The 15,134-nt window shown below is 35.2% G+C and overlaps 1 protein-coding gene across 5 annotated transcripts in view; it reads right to left on the minus strand.

The window, feature by feature from the left end:
- The window catches only part of lingo2b (leucine rich repeat and Ig domain containing 2b), a 493,320-nt gene that overhangs the window by 400,513 nt on the left and 77,673 nt on the right, over positions 1–15,134 (minus strand). For all 5 annotated transcript variants that reach the window (XM_015345165.2, XM_069190989.1, XM_069190990.1 and 2 more), the window contains one exon: positions 1,667–1,733. The gene's annotated coding sequence lies outside the window, so the exon portion shown is untranslated. The remainder of the gene's footprint in view (positions 1–1,666; positions 1,734–15,134) is intronic.

A 15,134-nucleotide genomic window follows, 5' to 3' on the forward strand; every position in this document is an offset into this window, starting at 1 on the left:
AATAAAAACATAATTTACCAAGCACAGATCAATACATCAATAAAAAAGCTTTGTTTTGAACAAATCCATTTAGAGGAACCTATGAGGATGAACACAAAAAACTGCAATAAATTAAATCTGATAAGTACCACTTTATTATAAAAGCAGCCCTTTCCATTTCTGTAATCAAAAGCAATGCACAATATCTGAAGTCATTTGGGAATTTGGTGCAACATGGGCCACTGAGTGATAAACACTTTAGACTCTACTCTACCCTTGTGCTTCAAGAATGTATGACAATTCAGCAAATTTATTATTAACATACAGTAAGTTGCATGAATCCTCATCCTCTTTTCCTCATATCCTCATAAGTTGTCCTCATCCTCTTTTCCTTTTTAAACTTTTGGCTAACATGTAAACTCTCATTCAGTTGTAACTGAAGTCCTAAAACCTTAATTACCTAATACCTTCTCTCCATACATTTTCTAACCATTTGATCTAATTCAGGGTTGTGGGGGAGTCAGAGCCTTTCCCTTCAAGCAACGGATGCAAGCCAGGATATATGAAGACAGGATGTCAGTACATTACAGGTATTGTACATACATGAAACACAAACAAACACACTCACCTCATACTGGGGCCAGTTTTAGCAGATGCCAGTTAACATAAAAGTACTGTATGTCTTGGACTGTGGGAGGAAACCAGAGCACCCAGAGCAAACCGATGCAAAGACAGAGAGAACATACAAACTCCATGAAGAATTCACCCCAGGTCTGGAATTAAAACCAGGGCCCCAGTGCTGTGATGCAGCAAAGCTGACCACTACACCACCATGCCACCATTGAGTTTCCAATTCCATTCAATATCAGAGTACTGCTTGTTCCTAGTGAGGGACAGCATCCTGGAAGGATACAAACTATAGAATGCAAAGTGGGACACCACACTGGGTGATGTGCCAGTCCATCACAGGACCCATTCAGAGACAATAACTAACCTAGCTAGAGGATAGAGGAAACTAGAGCACCCAGAGAATCCCCACATGAACACTGACAGAAGATGCCAACTCCACACAGAGAGCTACACATTTCTGAATCAAACTCATCAGCCAAGTTCTGAGGCAGCAGCACTTACCACACCAATATACTGTCCCAAACACAGCAACATATTCAGAATGTTAATTTCACTCGAAAATTGAAGTGTAGATTTCATTGAGACCGTGAAATAGCACATATGCTGTAAGTGAAACTACAACTAAGCTGTCTTAGCTGTAAGTTACTTATGGTGGTATGAGGGAGTCACCATCATATTTTGATTAATGAAATCCACAATTCTCAAAATTATCAGAATGCAGGAAGAATTCAGGGGCTTTACAAATAACTCTCAACATTAAATACAGTTAGATATGAAATGGTTGATGGACGGAAGACATCATAAATCAATTTGAGGAGAAACTCCTCCCACATTATTTTCCTAATTAATTGTGTTTTACTTAAAATAGTAAGTTGATCTTGTACATTCAGCACATGCACATCAATGGGGAAATAAGGTAATGGAATAAACCAATTTTGTGTCATATGTTTTGGGTCTAGAAATGTGGATAATTAAAATAAAAAAAATGTTTTATTACAGTCTTGATACTTTCACTATAAAGCCAGTTCTGCCAATGTTAAAGGAATGGAGAACTTACCATATCAAAACTTGGACTGTTGATAGCATAATGTCCACCTTTAAAGATGATGGAGCAAGAGAAAAATCTGAAAAAGAAAAAAATCAAAGCATGTCAAGATTGATTTTGCTACTGAATAAATTCTATTTTAAAAAGTGCGTAATGTCATATACAGCATGGCATATATTTTGATTTTACTACATGTAATATTTCTCTGTTCATTATATGAGTACTGAGTTTTCTGTTGCTGTTTCTTTTTAGATTTTTCTTTGTTGCCTTGATTAATTTCAAGAAAAATAAATTTTGCAGAACAGAAATTATTACAAAGAAAGTGGAAACAGAACAACAGTGTTGTACTTCACATTGCTATTATTGGAAAAAAAACATATAAAACTACACTTCTAGCCCTAGGGTTGTTTCAGTACATATGGTAGGATGTAATGGTACATTGAAACTACTCGTAAATATGTTTCTGCAGTGATTTACAATGGAAGGGCTTCAATAAAACATGCTGTCTTTCAAAATTCTGTCATTTCCCATTTACTTCTCTACAGAATAAATACTGTAGAAAATACTGCAAAAAATATTTTGTCATTCTCAAGGAATGAATAACTAGAAGTGTGTCCTTGCAACATAAGAAGAGTTACAAATTAGAGAAGAACATTTGCTCCATCTAAATCGTTTGATTGTTTTGATTCTGGCAAAGTCGATTGGGTTGTCCTTGTCAATGCCATTGAGGATGCTGAAAGAAGTCTACTTGGAGTCTACTTTGTTAATGTTTAAACAGGCTTTTTTTTGTCTGTCAGTGTAGAACACACTTAACTGTGTATGGCCACACTTTTCTGGGCTGATTCCAGAAAAGTAAAGTAGTAAACGGAACTTTTCTGTTGTATTGCAAATTTGAACAATATCATGTGATTTGTAAATTGTACACTTAACTATATCATCAAATTCAGCATAAACACTTATATAAGTAGATTTTACATTGCTGTATTACCTATCTTATATGTTTTTCTACCTACTATATTTGAAATACTAGTATTGCAATACCTATACTAATACAATAATTTGAGTAGTTTTCTACAGTATGTTACTTCTATGCCACAAGTTTAAACTATCTTTAAACTAATGTTGTCTTTACTGATTCCATATTTTATCCTCTCGAATCTACCTTCTCCTAAACTTCCTTTGCATGTTGCAGGTTGTCTTTCTTCCGAACCCCACAGTTTCAAAATATTTTTTAAAGCATATTGCATTCTGAGTCATTTCCTGATGCACAGTTCCCTAATGGTTCTTTTGTCTGTTTTCTTTACTTTATCTGGTTTATTTGAAAACAATAGAACAATACAGACATTCCAACTTGAATGTGATTTGACTAACTGAGCAAGAAAGCATTTATTATCAATGTTAGCCATCTCAATCTGAGCAACTTGGCATCCCTTTTTGTTTTCTGTCATCTGTCATAAAAATTAATAAAAATGCATTGATTACCATTGTAGCAGTAGGGTATATAATTTCACTTAAAATTCCATCCATTAATCCATATTCTAATGGCGTCTTCAAATTCAGGGTTGTGGGGGAGCCAGAGCCTATCCCAGCAAACAATGGGTGGAAGGTGGGGTACAGCCTGGATAGGATGTCAGTCCATCACAAAGCAAGACACACAGACATGCACACTCACACCTAGGGCCAATTTTCACAGAAGCCAGTTAACCTGCAAGCATGTTTGACTGTGGGAGGAAACCCACATGAATATAGGGAGAACACACAAACTCCAAACAGATAGCAACCCAGGGATGTAATTGAACCCAGTGCCACAGCACTGCAAGGCAGGTAACCACTGTGCAATAAACTGTGACCTCTTTGTAAATTTAGAGGAATGTGGCTTGGATTCCCCTTTAATAAGAGGAATTATAAAGCTGTGTCCAGTGCTGAACTATTTAATGGTATCTAGTGCTCATGGGCAGCATTCCTGTTGTCTTTTTCTCCTGAAGACAAGGGTCAGATATCACTGAACATCACCCAAAGAAAGATCCACAAAACAGGGACTTGCAGGGTAGGTGCCAAAACAATAACTGATATCATCTTAAACACCAGCTGTAATGGTACACCATAAAAGCTACTGTAACTCCCAACTCATTTTCATTAATTACCCCATTGGCTGTGTCCTCTCTCCAATTAACTTGGCCTTCTGATTTTTCAATCCATATGACTGTGAGCTGTCAGGACTGTTTTCGGGAATGTTTTTTCCAAGCCAAAAGGCAAAGAGAGTGAGTCAGTAAAGTACAGAATTCTACTCATGATATTCTTTCTCCAAAACAAATCTTGTGTTTGAGAACCTCCAGTTATTTTCGCCTGATCAGAGAAATTAGACAGACTTCTGAAATTCTGAATATCCAGGTATATTCACTAACAATCTGTTGACAGGATGTACCATTATAAATTCCAGTGTCTCACTTATGGCCAGACCGAAACAAGAAAACTACTGTAAGACTAAGACCCAAGATGACTGTTTTTAAAGACAGAAGTCAGAGCCACATGATTTTCTGGCAGAACTGTTTTCGGCAAAGCAAAGCTCTCTCCTTTTCTCTTTTTGGACACTCTTAGTCCATGGTACAAAACAAGCAGCTGCCAAGTCAGATTGTGGAACCCAGCCCAAGTTTGAACTAATCAAGAATGTTTGGCCAACGGGTCTTTGAGTATAAAAAAGTATTCACTTTATAATTTCTATTACACTGCTGTTCTCAACACGTTTGTCATGTAAATACAGTAGTAAATGCATATTTACCTCTATTTGGATTATAAATGTGATTTAACTATATGAAATTGAGGTAACCTTCAAATTAGACCATAACACATTTTTTTTTCTTTATTTTAACTCTGAAGTTATTAAGCCTTTTCCTTGTAATCCCCACATGAATGATCAACCTTTCATATCACAGCAGATATTGTCATAAATAATTCCATTACTCATCAGTCTGTTATGCATGTTTTGGTGTTATATCAGTATATCAATATGTTGTAAATTTAGTATCTGTATGTGAGACTGTAAATTATGATGTTTGAATGATTCTTAGCAGTCGTCAAGACCTCTTGCAATTTACAGTTCCAATTTTGAATTTTCACAGTAAATTAAAACCCTCACTTCCCTAAACCATCAACCCATTCTGTATTGCATAAAGCGGTTAGAATATGGATGGATGTTTCCAATTTTGCCTTGATAGTTTATATAATGGAATTTAAATCCTCCATCTTTTGTCTGTACTATATGCTTTATTACCCCCTACTGTCACTATCATTAATATGTGAATTCTATTACTAAACCCTTTGAGTTTTCTTAATAAGGCTGATCCAAATGTGTTGTGAGATATTCATATTTTAATAGTTTTAACATCTGTGGTTTTATATAATTTACTATATTTATCCATTTTCTGTTTTTCTTTTCTCTGCAGATTTCTTTATGTACTCCTTAAAACTATTCATTGCCATTACTTTCTGTTAGTCAAGTTTTAGGAAGTCAAACAAAATTTGTTGGTTCATAAAAAATTAGTGTTGAGTTTTAACATCTAAATCAGATCATTTAATCTGGAGGTTTCACTAAACACAATCTTAATCAAGGATGTACCCGGGATTGTGCTTGCTGGGACTTTCTGCACATGCCAAATGGAGTTCCCACCCTGTGTGATGTCAAGGCATACTGTAGCAGAGTTGTGATACTATGACAGGTCCACAAGATAGTCAGCTGGAAGACAATTACTTCTACCTGAAACATCAATATTTTTCATTAAGGGTTTCTGATCTCCTGCCAGTATTCAATTTCCCACATGAAGAAAAAAAATAAAAGAAGTTCAAACCACATTTTAAAAGCACATAAAAGAGACATGTAAAAACATGTAAAAAGAGAATGATTTGCTTTCATTACCGATTACCTTCTTGAGCTACACAGAATCTCAGCTAATCTGATTATTTATCTTTGTATATTATTTTCTTTTTTGGACAAAAATTTTAAAGCATAGAAAAACTTAAATTTCTTCAAATGCAATTTCCATGACTTCATAGGAATAACAGGTTTAAAATTAAATTGTGTTTTTACAGTGTGTAATTTTTAAAAGCCTTTTTGAAACAGCCACTATCACTGTTAATTTGCTTTGATTTTAAAAGATCAAAACAAAATTTGGACATGCAATTGAATAATTCTGTTACTGTTACATTCAAGATATTTGTGGATTTTCCAGTGCCATGCCCACTTTGAGACAAACACTTGAGAGGTAATTACAAGTAAGTAACATGATAGATGCATGAGTGCAACAAATCTGCCTAGGATAAACTGTCTGTATTCAAATGTCACAAAACATTAATTTATACCATAACTGATGTAGAAATAAATGAGTGCCGCTATTTTCCATTTGAATGCTTAAAACACACAGTGTTGCTTGTGCCATACAAAAGTGATAACACTGAAGAATATTTGGGGAACTCTGCTGCATGGAAGTAATGGTATTAAGGAAACAAGGCCTTTCTCCTTTCAATTACAGCAGAAAAGAAAACTCACAAAATGTGATTTAGGCAGAGAAATTGCTCATATACTGTCTGCACAGCTCCAGTTATGTACTTAATGAATGACTTGAGACTCTTCTAAAAAGTGTTTAATTTAGTATCAAATATTTTCAAGAGTTTACCTCAACATACAGCAAGTGATAAGGATAGTAAGTAAGAAAACCAAAGGCTGAGTAAGCAAGCCCACACAAACATAGCACAAAAATGTCTCAGGTGAGCAAAGGTAAGTACAATTTACAAAAGAGACTATTACATGTATCATTCATAATTATGGAAATAGAAATGCAACATTAAATTAAGGCATGGTAAACATTTGTGATGCCAAACAAAATTTTAAACATTGCAGAAATAATAAAAGTTTCACGTGAAATCCAATGTTAAAGCACAATGGGCTGGTATAGTTCCCTACAGTAGGATTGTGTAAATCCCTTCACTCAGACACACATGTGCTATTATCAAAGGAACAAACAACAGGTTTATTCCATGCTGAAAAAAAGAAAAAAGAAAACACAACGTTCTTCTTCACCTGAAGAAGGCTCCACGGCCGAAACGTTGTGTTTTCTTTCTTCTTTTTTTTTCAGCATGGAATAAACCTATTACTTGTTCCCTTGCAGCTTACGCATGCTGACGCAGCTACCCGCCTGTGCTATTATCAAGGTGGTTTCTTTGCACATCCTGTTGATCTGACTGATTAAAGGATGTTAGTTTTTCCGAAATATCCTATTGGCACCTAATTTCCTACTTCTATTTCTCCTTTCTTCAAGCATTCTGAACTGTGGTCCATGATGAAATCTTTTTCATGTGTGAAATCGCACTTCTGATTAGCTGCAGCAGTCGTTAATAACGTGTTTAGCTAAAGATTGTGCTACATTCATGTGCTGTCATCATTTATAGCAATCAATGTTAACATAACTGTCCAATTGGCACACTTATGCTCGATAATCATACATTAAGGGGTATGTAAGTGGTAAACCAGGGCAAGTATTGAATCAAAACTGTAATCCACAGCTTTTGAGTTCTTACAATGAACATAAACTGAAAATGTTGACAAAGTACGAAGGATAAAGGATGATAATGTAAAAGATTGTGTTGATAAAATGTGTGATGCTGATACCATAATCCTCCAGCAAAAAAAATATTACCACTTTGAAAGACTTCCCTGAGCAGACTGCTTGTCAAGGTAACTGTGAGGTAGTGAAAGGTGGTATTCTGAGAAAGCCACCATATTGGCTCACAACACAGACCTAGTGGTGAGGTCTTGAAACACAGCTGTCTGTTAATTGGTAGAACCTGCAAAATGAGGTCTGAATGTGTAATTAGCACTCAGAGGGAGTGAAATACCTTGTGAAAGTAAGCAGCTGCTGGGATGGGTTCTATCCATGAATTTAGCCACTTCTCAGGGGCTACTTTAAAAGGCTTAAAAGACCACCTACTGTATGAGGAAATTAGTTTCTGTATGTGTCTAGGTTCGAACCGAGAAGAAGGTCCTGGATTAAAATGTCTTGGGATGGCTTACAAGTCTGTGAGACTCAGCAAGCTAAGTATGCTTGTGAAATACAGATAGGGTATATGGTAGTTCATTTGCCAGGCTCAATGGGGATGAAGTGCCCTTATGAGGAAGTGACCAGTTGAATCAGGGCTGACTGGACATTTTATCACCAGAAAGAGTGGGGTATCATTTGGCAATGTAACAGAGTACCTTCTCTCAACAGCTGGGAGGAAGGGGTGTAAATGGCTTGAGTTTCCCCTCTGTCACAACATCAGAAGATAGATGTGCAGTCTTAGAGAGTGAGAGATAGAAAACGGAACACCATCTAGCTGCTGCAGTGTCAGGGGCACAAGTGTTGGTTGTAGAGATGCATCCCTGCTGAAACAGGAGCAGTCAGGAAAGTTGTGATCAGAAACGTTGCACATTGTTAGTGAGTAGTGCTTGGATAAGAATGAAAGCAAGTTAAGTTGAAGTGTTTTTTTTTAATGAAGATAGAGATTGGGTGACACAGGATTAATCAAACCGAATACTCTAGAGCCAAGCTATGTTAAAGTGAAAAGTGAGTGGTGAAGTTAAGACTATGATTGAATGACACAGAGTTAATCAAGTTGAATAGTCCAGTGTCTGATTGTGTCGAAGCAATTTTAGTGAAGAACACAATTGGGTGACAAGGAGTTAGTCTAATTGATAACTCCAGCACCTGGTTTTGCTACAGTGAATAGCGATTAGTGATGTAAAGGCTAAGAATTGGGTGACAAATAATGTCAGCAGTGTCATGCAGAATTAGAATTGTGTGCCAGTGGTTGTCAAACTATCATCTTGAATAAACGGGAGAAGTGGTGGTGTACAGTATATTGAATGTATTATTGTTTTGAATACATATATTTAATTAATAATAATAACATCACTTTATTAACCCTTTACAATTTCTTGCATTAGGAATTACCTTTTCACATACCCCAGCTTGCTCTCCATGAGACACACAGACAGGGAGAGAGCCTAGGGTCAGAGCACAGGGTCTGCCATTTTGCAGCACCACTGGAGCAGTTGGGGTCAAGGGCCCTGCTCAGGAGCCCAATGGAGTAGGATTCCTCTGCTGGCTGCGGGATCTGAACTGGCAACCTTCCAGCCGCAGGTACAGATCCTAAGTCACAGAGCCGCCGCTCCCCCCAATTATGATATTTCTTTAAAATGGCACAGTGGTTAATTAGCTGTTTTTAATTCTAATTGTATGAACTAACCATGATGAATTAAATTAATGCATGTGATAAATTATATGTAAGACAGATGTGACATAATTAGTTGGTTGTTTACATTTTTTGTCTTTATCTTGCTAACTGAAGGCAGATTTAATAGCCAATAGTGTCATAAGAACATAAGAAAGTTTACAAAAAGAACAGACCATCCATACCATCTAGTCCATTTTCTTTTTAGTAGCTAATTAGTAGCTAATTGGTCCAAGGAGCTCATCCAGCTGTTTCTTGATTAAAGCTATTAATCATTGGCTGGATATCTTGTTCCATACTCCCTCAAACTTTGGGTAAGAAATACCATTTTTTTCCTTTTGAGGATTTTGAATACTTCACAATATCTGTTCAAGACTAGAAAGGCTGAACATGACATTCGTTTATCCTTTGGAACGTATTTGCACTTTACTGGACAAAAATATTTTCTATAATGTGGTGACTGAATACAGTATGTACACAGAAGTCTAAAGGGCCTTAATAGTGCATATACAGTTCTAGTGTAACATCCCCTATTTAAAAACTACACTTTTATTTATACTAATGTACTGTATATATAGTACAGTATACTAGTGTCACATAAACACCTTTTTCATAAGTAGCCTCTTCTAACTCATTTTGTTCCGTTTTGTATTTATAGCTGTTTTTTATGTAGACTGTACACTTCTCTTTTTGTCTACAATGTTACAAACTGTACTGTATTTGAATTTCATTTGATGCTTCTACATTTGTTTGCTAATGCTACTATTGTGGTACCATCTGCAAACTTGGCGATTTTACGAATCAAATGGAAATTATGAATTATGAATTAGAAAGAACAGTGGTACTAGTATAAATCCTTGTGGTACTCCACTCATTAAATCACTGCACTTTGAGTATTCACCACTTATCTGTACCTTCTGTTTTGTTCATTTTTCCATTAATTGTTTATGACAAATGCTATCAAAAGCCTTCTGCAAATCTAAACACAACATTTCATATGATATGCTGTATGTGTATCTGTTACCATTGTTTTGTTTTCTTTATTACAGCTGGTTATCCATTACTGTTATTTTCACAGAAGCATAAATTATGTAATTAATATATCTGCCACACTGCCTTTGTTTTAAAAGCCACACAACTTCTTTATTTAGCATTGAATTTGACAATTTAATCAATGCAAAGATCAAAGGGTGGCAACAGAAGAATGTAAATGAGAATTATGTAGTGGGAATTCACTACAGTACAGTATGTATCATTGACACTTCCAATATTTTAAACCTAGCATTTAGAATCTGGTATTCAAGAAAACTTATTTTCATAAGCCAAACCAATTTAGTTTTGTGAGATAACTATATACCTTTGGTATTTCAGAGTATATTAATGTTAGATGAACACCTGTGACCACGTCTGTTCTTAAGAACAGAATTAAGACAGTGAGATATAGAAGGGTGGTATGTGATCATACTGCACATTGAAAATTGTTTTAAGTTAGAGTAATCAGGGAATGTCCTTTGAAGCTTGAAACATGAGGTAAAGCCTTAAGATGTCGCTAGCCTTTTTTTACACAATATTAAATTGGGATGCATTTGTGACTCAGACTGAATTGTAAAGAAAATATATGACAAATCTTTTGCAAATGAGGCCCTAATACCTTACGTTGTATGACAAAAGCGTGTATACAGTATATAGGAAACGTGTTTTTAACTTATTTTGCTGGAAAATGCAAGCATAAATTATAAATTATAAATCAATTTCTTTCTAGTTCTGGAAGGTCTGCTGTGTATTTGCTTATTTCTTTTTTGTAATTAAAAAAAACTCTGGTAAGTTGTTTTATATTGTTAATTCTTTGTTAATATTATATTGTTAAAGTCAGATATAGCTCACTTTAAAAAGTGCTTTGCATCTCTGTATACACTATATTTATGTACTTCTGTTTTTAGACACGTCTACTTATAGTTGGTAGTCTAGTTAATTTGTTTCTTATTTTATTTTTTTTTCCTGAAAAGTAGAAGAGGTACTATATTAAAAAATAGGTAGATTAATGACATACTGAAACAATTAGACTTAACTTCAGGGAAACCTTCATCTGATAACTTTTGTAGGTTCAGTAATCTGATTCAGAGTGTGCAAAAGATACCTTCTTCAATATGAACACTGTCATTAGATACTGAATAGGTATTCAACAAGGTAGAGTGGGATGATCTGTTTTCACCTTACAGTGTTCTAACTTTGATTAAACTTTTCTGAGGCAGATAAAGGTTTTATAAAGCCAACCCACAGCAAGAGCACTTAATACTGGTAATTGTTTTCTCTCTGATGATATTAACTAGGCAAGAGAAATGTGACAGTCTCTTTTCTGCACTATTATGTTACAACATCAACTTGAAAGCTTATCAGAAAATAGGAAACATCTGTTTTACAGAGGTAATATTATTATGTATATTTTTGACCATGCACTGCTAGATCTGCTCAAAGCAATGACAAAATATTCCTCCTCTTCCAGATCCTATTTAATCTCCATCCTTGCTCATCGGTGGTACATCCTAGATCCTACACATCCTTCAAGTCAGAGGGCAGTTTTTGGTCCCTTTTTCAAGACACATCGGTTTAGACAGCACTTGTGATCTCTCACCTCTCAAATCTATTTTTTCAATAGCAATCATATGGTACCTACTAAATGTCACTTGCTAATAAAAACCAAAATTGTAACCAAAATACTGATCTCCAGCAACAACATTGCAGTCTTTTAGTTCTTCACATCATTTGTGCTGCACTTATTACTCAACCTATTTAACCTTTCAAAAGTATTCATCCCCTAATAATTATGTCCTATTTTGTTGAATCACAAATGAAGTTGAATAAATTTTCAATTTACTGTTTAATCAATACTCAAATGTTCAAACTGAATTATTTTAAGTTAGATATCAGCAAGCTGCAAATTTTAAGCTGCAAATCAGGCCCTATTATTTTAAGATACTGGTGCAGCAAATGCCCTCTCCCAATTGGTGGACAATAGACACCTGTCAATAGAAGTTTATCAATCTGTCCATACAGCAGTTTTACAGCATTTCTGCTGTTTTATACCCATTTTAGCAGATATGTCCCTGGACATACCTGCTACAGTATGCCTTAATGTTTTCTCTGCCTGGCCTATTTGCCACCCTATCTATGTGCATATGCTATTTGTCATTTCATGCTGTCTGAGAGTTTGAATTGTGCCCATGCATTTCTCTCAGTTTGGTGCAGTGACAGGACATAAGAAAAACATGTATGAATTCCACTCTGAGTCATGCTTTATACCAATAGTACCGCAGTAGCTCACTGCCACAGTCTGCAATCTATATTTCAAAGTCTTCAATCAAAAGAGGTAATGAGAATTCACAATAAACAAGAATAATGTTTTACAAATTAAATATTTTTATTATTCACAAACTTTAATCTGGATGGTTATGGATTCATTTATTTCTTCCTCCCAGCATCACTGTTGGAAGAAAATGTACAGTATGCACATATTCTTTCATAGAATAGGTGACAAGAATATATATTGCTTTGTGGTAGAGATTTCTGGTGGAAACTAGTGTTAGTCAAGATCTACAAGTCAATAATTTAATTACACACAATGACTGCATACAATGTCATAGTCAGACTATACATAGTGAGTATTTTAACCTCTACCCTCTTTCTAATGTGTTGATTTTCTTTGAGACAGCTGGATTTATGAACCATGCCAACCTAAAAAAAAACATATTCTTAATGATATTAAAAAATATATATTCATAAGTGTAAATTGTGGATAATGGTTTTTCTCATTATCTGTTTACAGTATGTGATGTCTAAGGGAAAAAAAAGTAATTTCGGTTATTTCCAGTTGCAAAAATATGGCTATGCAGCAACACAAAATACATACAGTACAGTATATCAATAGGTGTAAGCTATTTATTGCAAAGATAATTAAAATGCTATGTTCATGGAAAGGAAAGATATGGTTTAAGATGTGATTCAGGACAGAAATTTGTAATGTCTGTAATATGTTTAGTTTGTCAACTATACTGGGTGTACAGTTCTTTTAACTTTAAAATTGCAAGTGCCAGTTATTAGAATGGTGAGTAAAAGGGTAGAGAGAAAAAGCTGTATTAAATTCTAGGTTCATATTGTATTTTCCTAGAAACTGTGTAGTGTTCTCATTAAGAGAAAAACTAAAACTATATCAGACCATGTTTAATTCAGTCTTCACTGCATTATTAACATGGCTTAGAATATGTACAGCATAATGATGTACAGTAATATGTTATATGTTGATCTGAACAGTTCATACTGTACAGTATATCTAATTATTATAATATGAAATTAATAGTTAATGGCTCTGCACTTAGAGTTAAATATTGTTAAAGGCAAATAAAAATGCAATTAAACAATACTTTATACTTGAGCACATACATACTATGCATGAAACTCCAAGAACAAAAGTCAGTATTGCTTGTCTCTTCCAAACAGATTAATCATTTGAGAATCCATCTAAAGGTTAAATGCCAATTTTCCGTAATATATCAGTGCATTTGTTCTTGGGGAAAGCTTTGTTGCCTTTGATACTCTACAGCACCTTTTTGACCTGCTTTAAAGCAATCAGACTGTACTGAATTTCGAAAAGCTTTGATGTGCATCACCTTTTGGAATTAACAAAGGTTGACTCCAGGGTCTACAAACAGAACTTGTGAGACAGCTTGCCTGCAGTAATGCTTTAATTGTTTTACATTGTATTTCTGTATCAATATGGGGAATAGCAAAGAAGGGAAACAAACACAAATGGCTAAAGGGCACATAATGAAAGCTATTGTATTGACTACAGTGCATTCACTGTTCCTCTGATGACTTCTTAAAAGTAAAATCCCCCAAACACCAAACTCTCATCTTTTCAAATAAGATAACTCTTTTAATGACACAATACCGTATGACTTAAATACTGTGTTGTAATTTTTCGTTTCCTTTGGTGCAAAATAAGTTCGGGTAATTAATACTGCATTATAATAACACGGAGCTGTGATAGCTCAGACAGCAAGGGCATCTATCTCCTGACTAGAAGGTCCTGGGTTCAATCTCAGGTAGGGGCAAGTGATGTATAGTAGCTTGCTTTAATTCCTTCCAGATGGCTTCCAGGTCCACTCAGTCTGCTTTCCAAATGAGTACTGTGGGTAATAGGCCAGCCGGAGTGTGATACTGACAGCATCACCTCCACTTCCAGTGTCAAGTGGTTGAGAAAAATGGTGGCACTAGCCCCCATTTCCCCATGGGCCTTTATGGCCTGAAAAGGGGACCTAACCTACCTACCAATTAAAACACACTATTAAGCCTTCAGATCTTCCCATTTACAATATGTGAGCCTCCAGTAACTAGCTCAATGCTGTCAGACCTAAGTACATATCCTGTAGTTGTAAGATATTATGTTTTAAATGGGGAAGAAAGACAGACTTCTATACAGTAAGTGACGCAACAAAAACAAACATTTTTTGTGGTACTCCTGCTGGTAATATTTCCTGTGCTTTCCATAAACTGAAGAACCAAGAAGAAAAAAAACAAAGATGGCAGTTAATGTCTAACAATCTGAGACTGTACAGTATTTGTATTCAAACAGAAGCAATAGTTTCTTTTTTTGTAAAACAGTATACAGGGTATAATGATAGCATGCAATTTTTTGTTTGCCATTCTCCTTGTAGAAGATTGTTCAAGTAAATTATGGACTAATCTTTTAGCCTTTGTAGGTTATCCTACATAACATTATTGTTACAGTTCATCTACAGTAGCAAGTCAATCTTCATATTGTTTATGCATGTATTTATATTTATCTACATTTTGGTACTTTAGTGGAGTGAAAACTCTTAAGCAATAGTCAGACACCTGCAGTTGCTGACCAGGTATTATCACTTACCTTGATATTCACATCATAGAAAGAAATACAAATAAGATTCAGGGCAGTGCAATGCTACCAATGACTTGGTAAATCACCAGTCATGAACTGTACTAAACATTCATTAGTTATTGTCAACGAATTACCGAGTAAATGACCCTCAGTAGGCAGACTTGTCAAGACTCCTTTACACAGACTCTGCACCTAAGAATACTGATGATGTCCACATAAGCTTTAATTGCATTTTTCATATCATGCCAAGTGTGATACCTCAAACAATCTAATGCTGTTCAAACTTAGAATTAAGAGGTACTG

The sequence above is a fragment of the Lepisosteus oculatus genome, chromosome 1 (assembly GCF_040954835.1).
Source record: "Lepisosteus oculatus isolate fLepOcu1 chromosome 1, fLepOcu1.hap2, whole genome shotgun sequence".
NCBI lineage: Eukaryota > Metazoa > Chordata > Actinopteri > Semionotiformes > Lepisosteidae > Lepisosteus > Lepisosteus oculatus.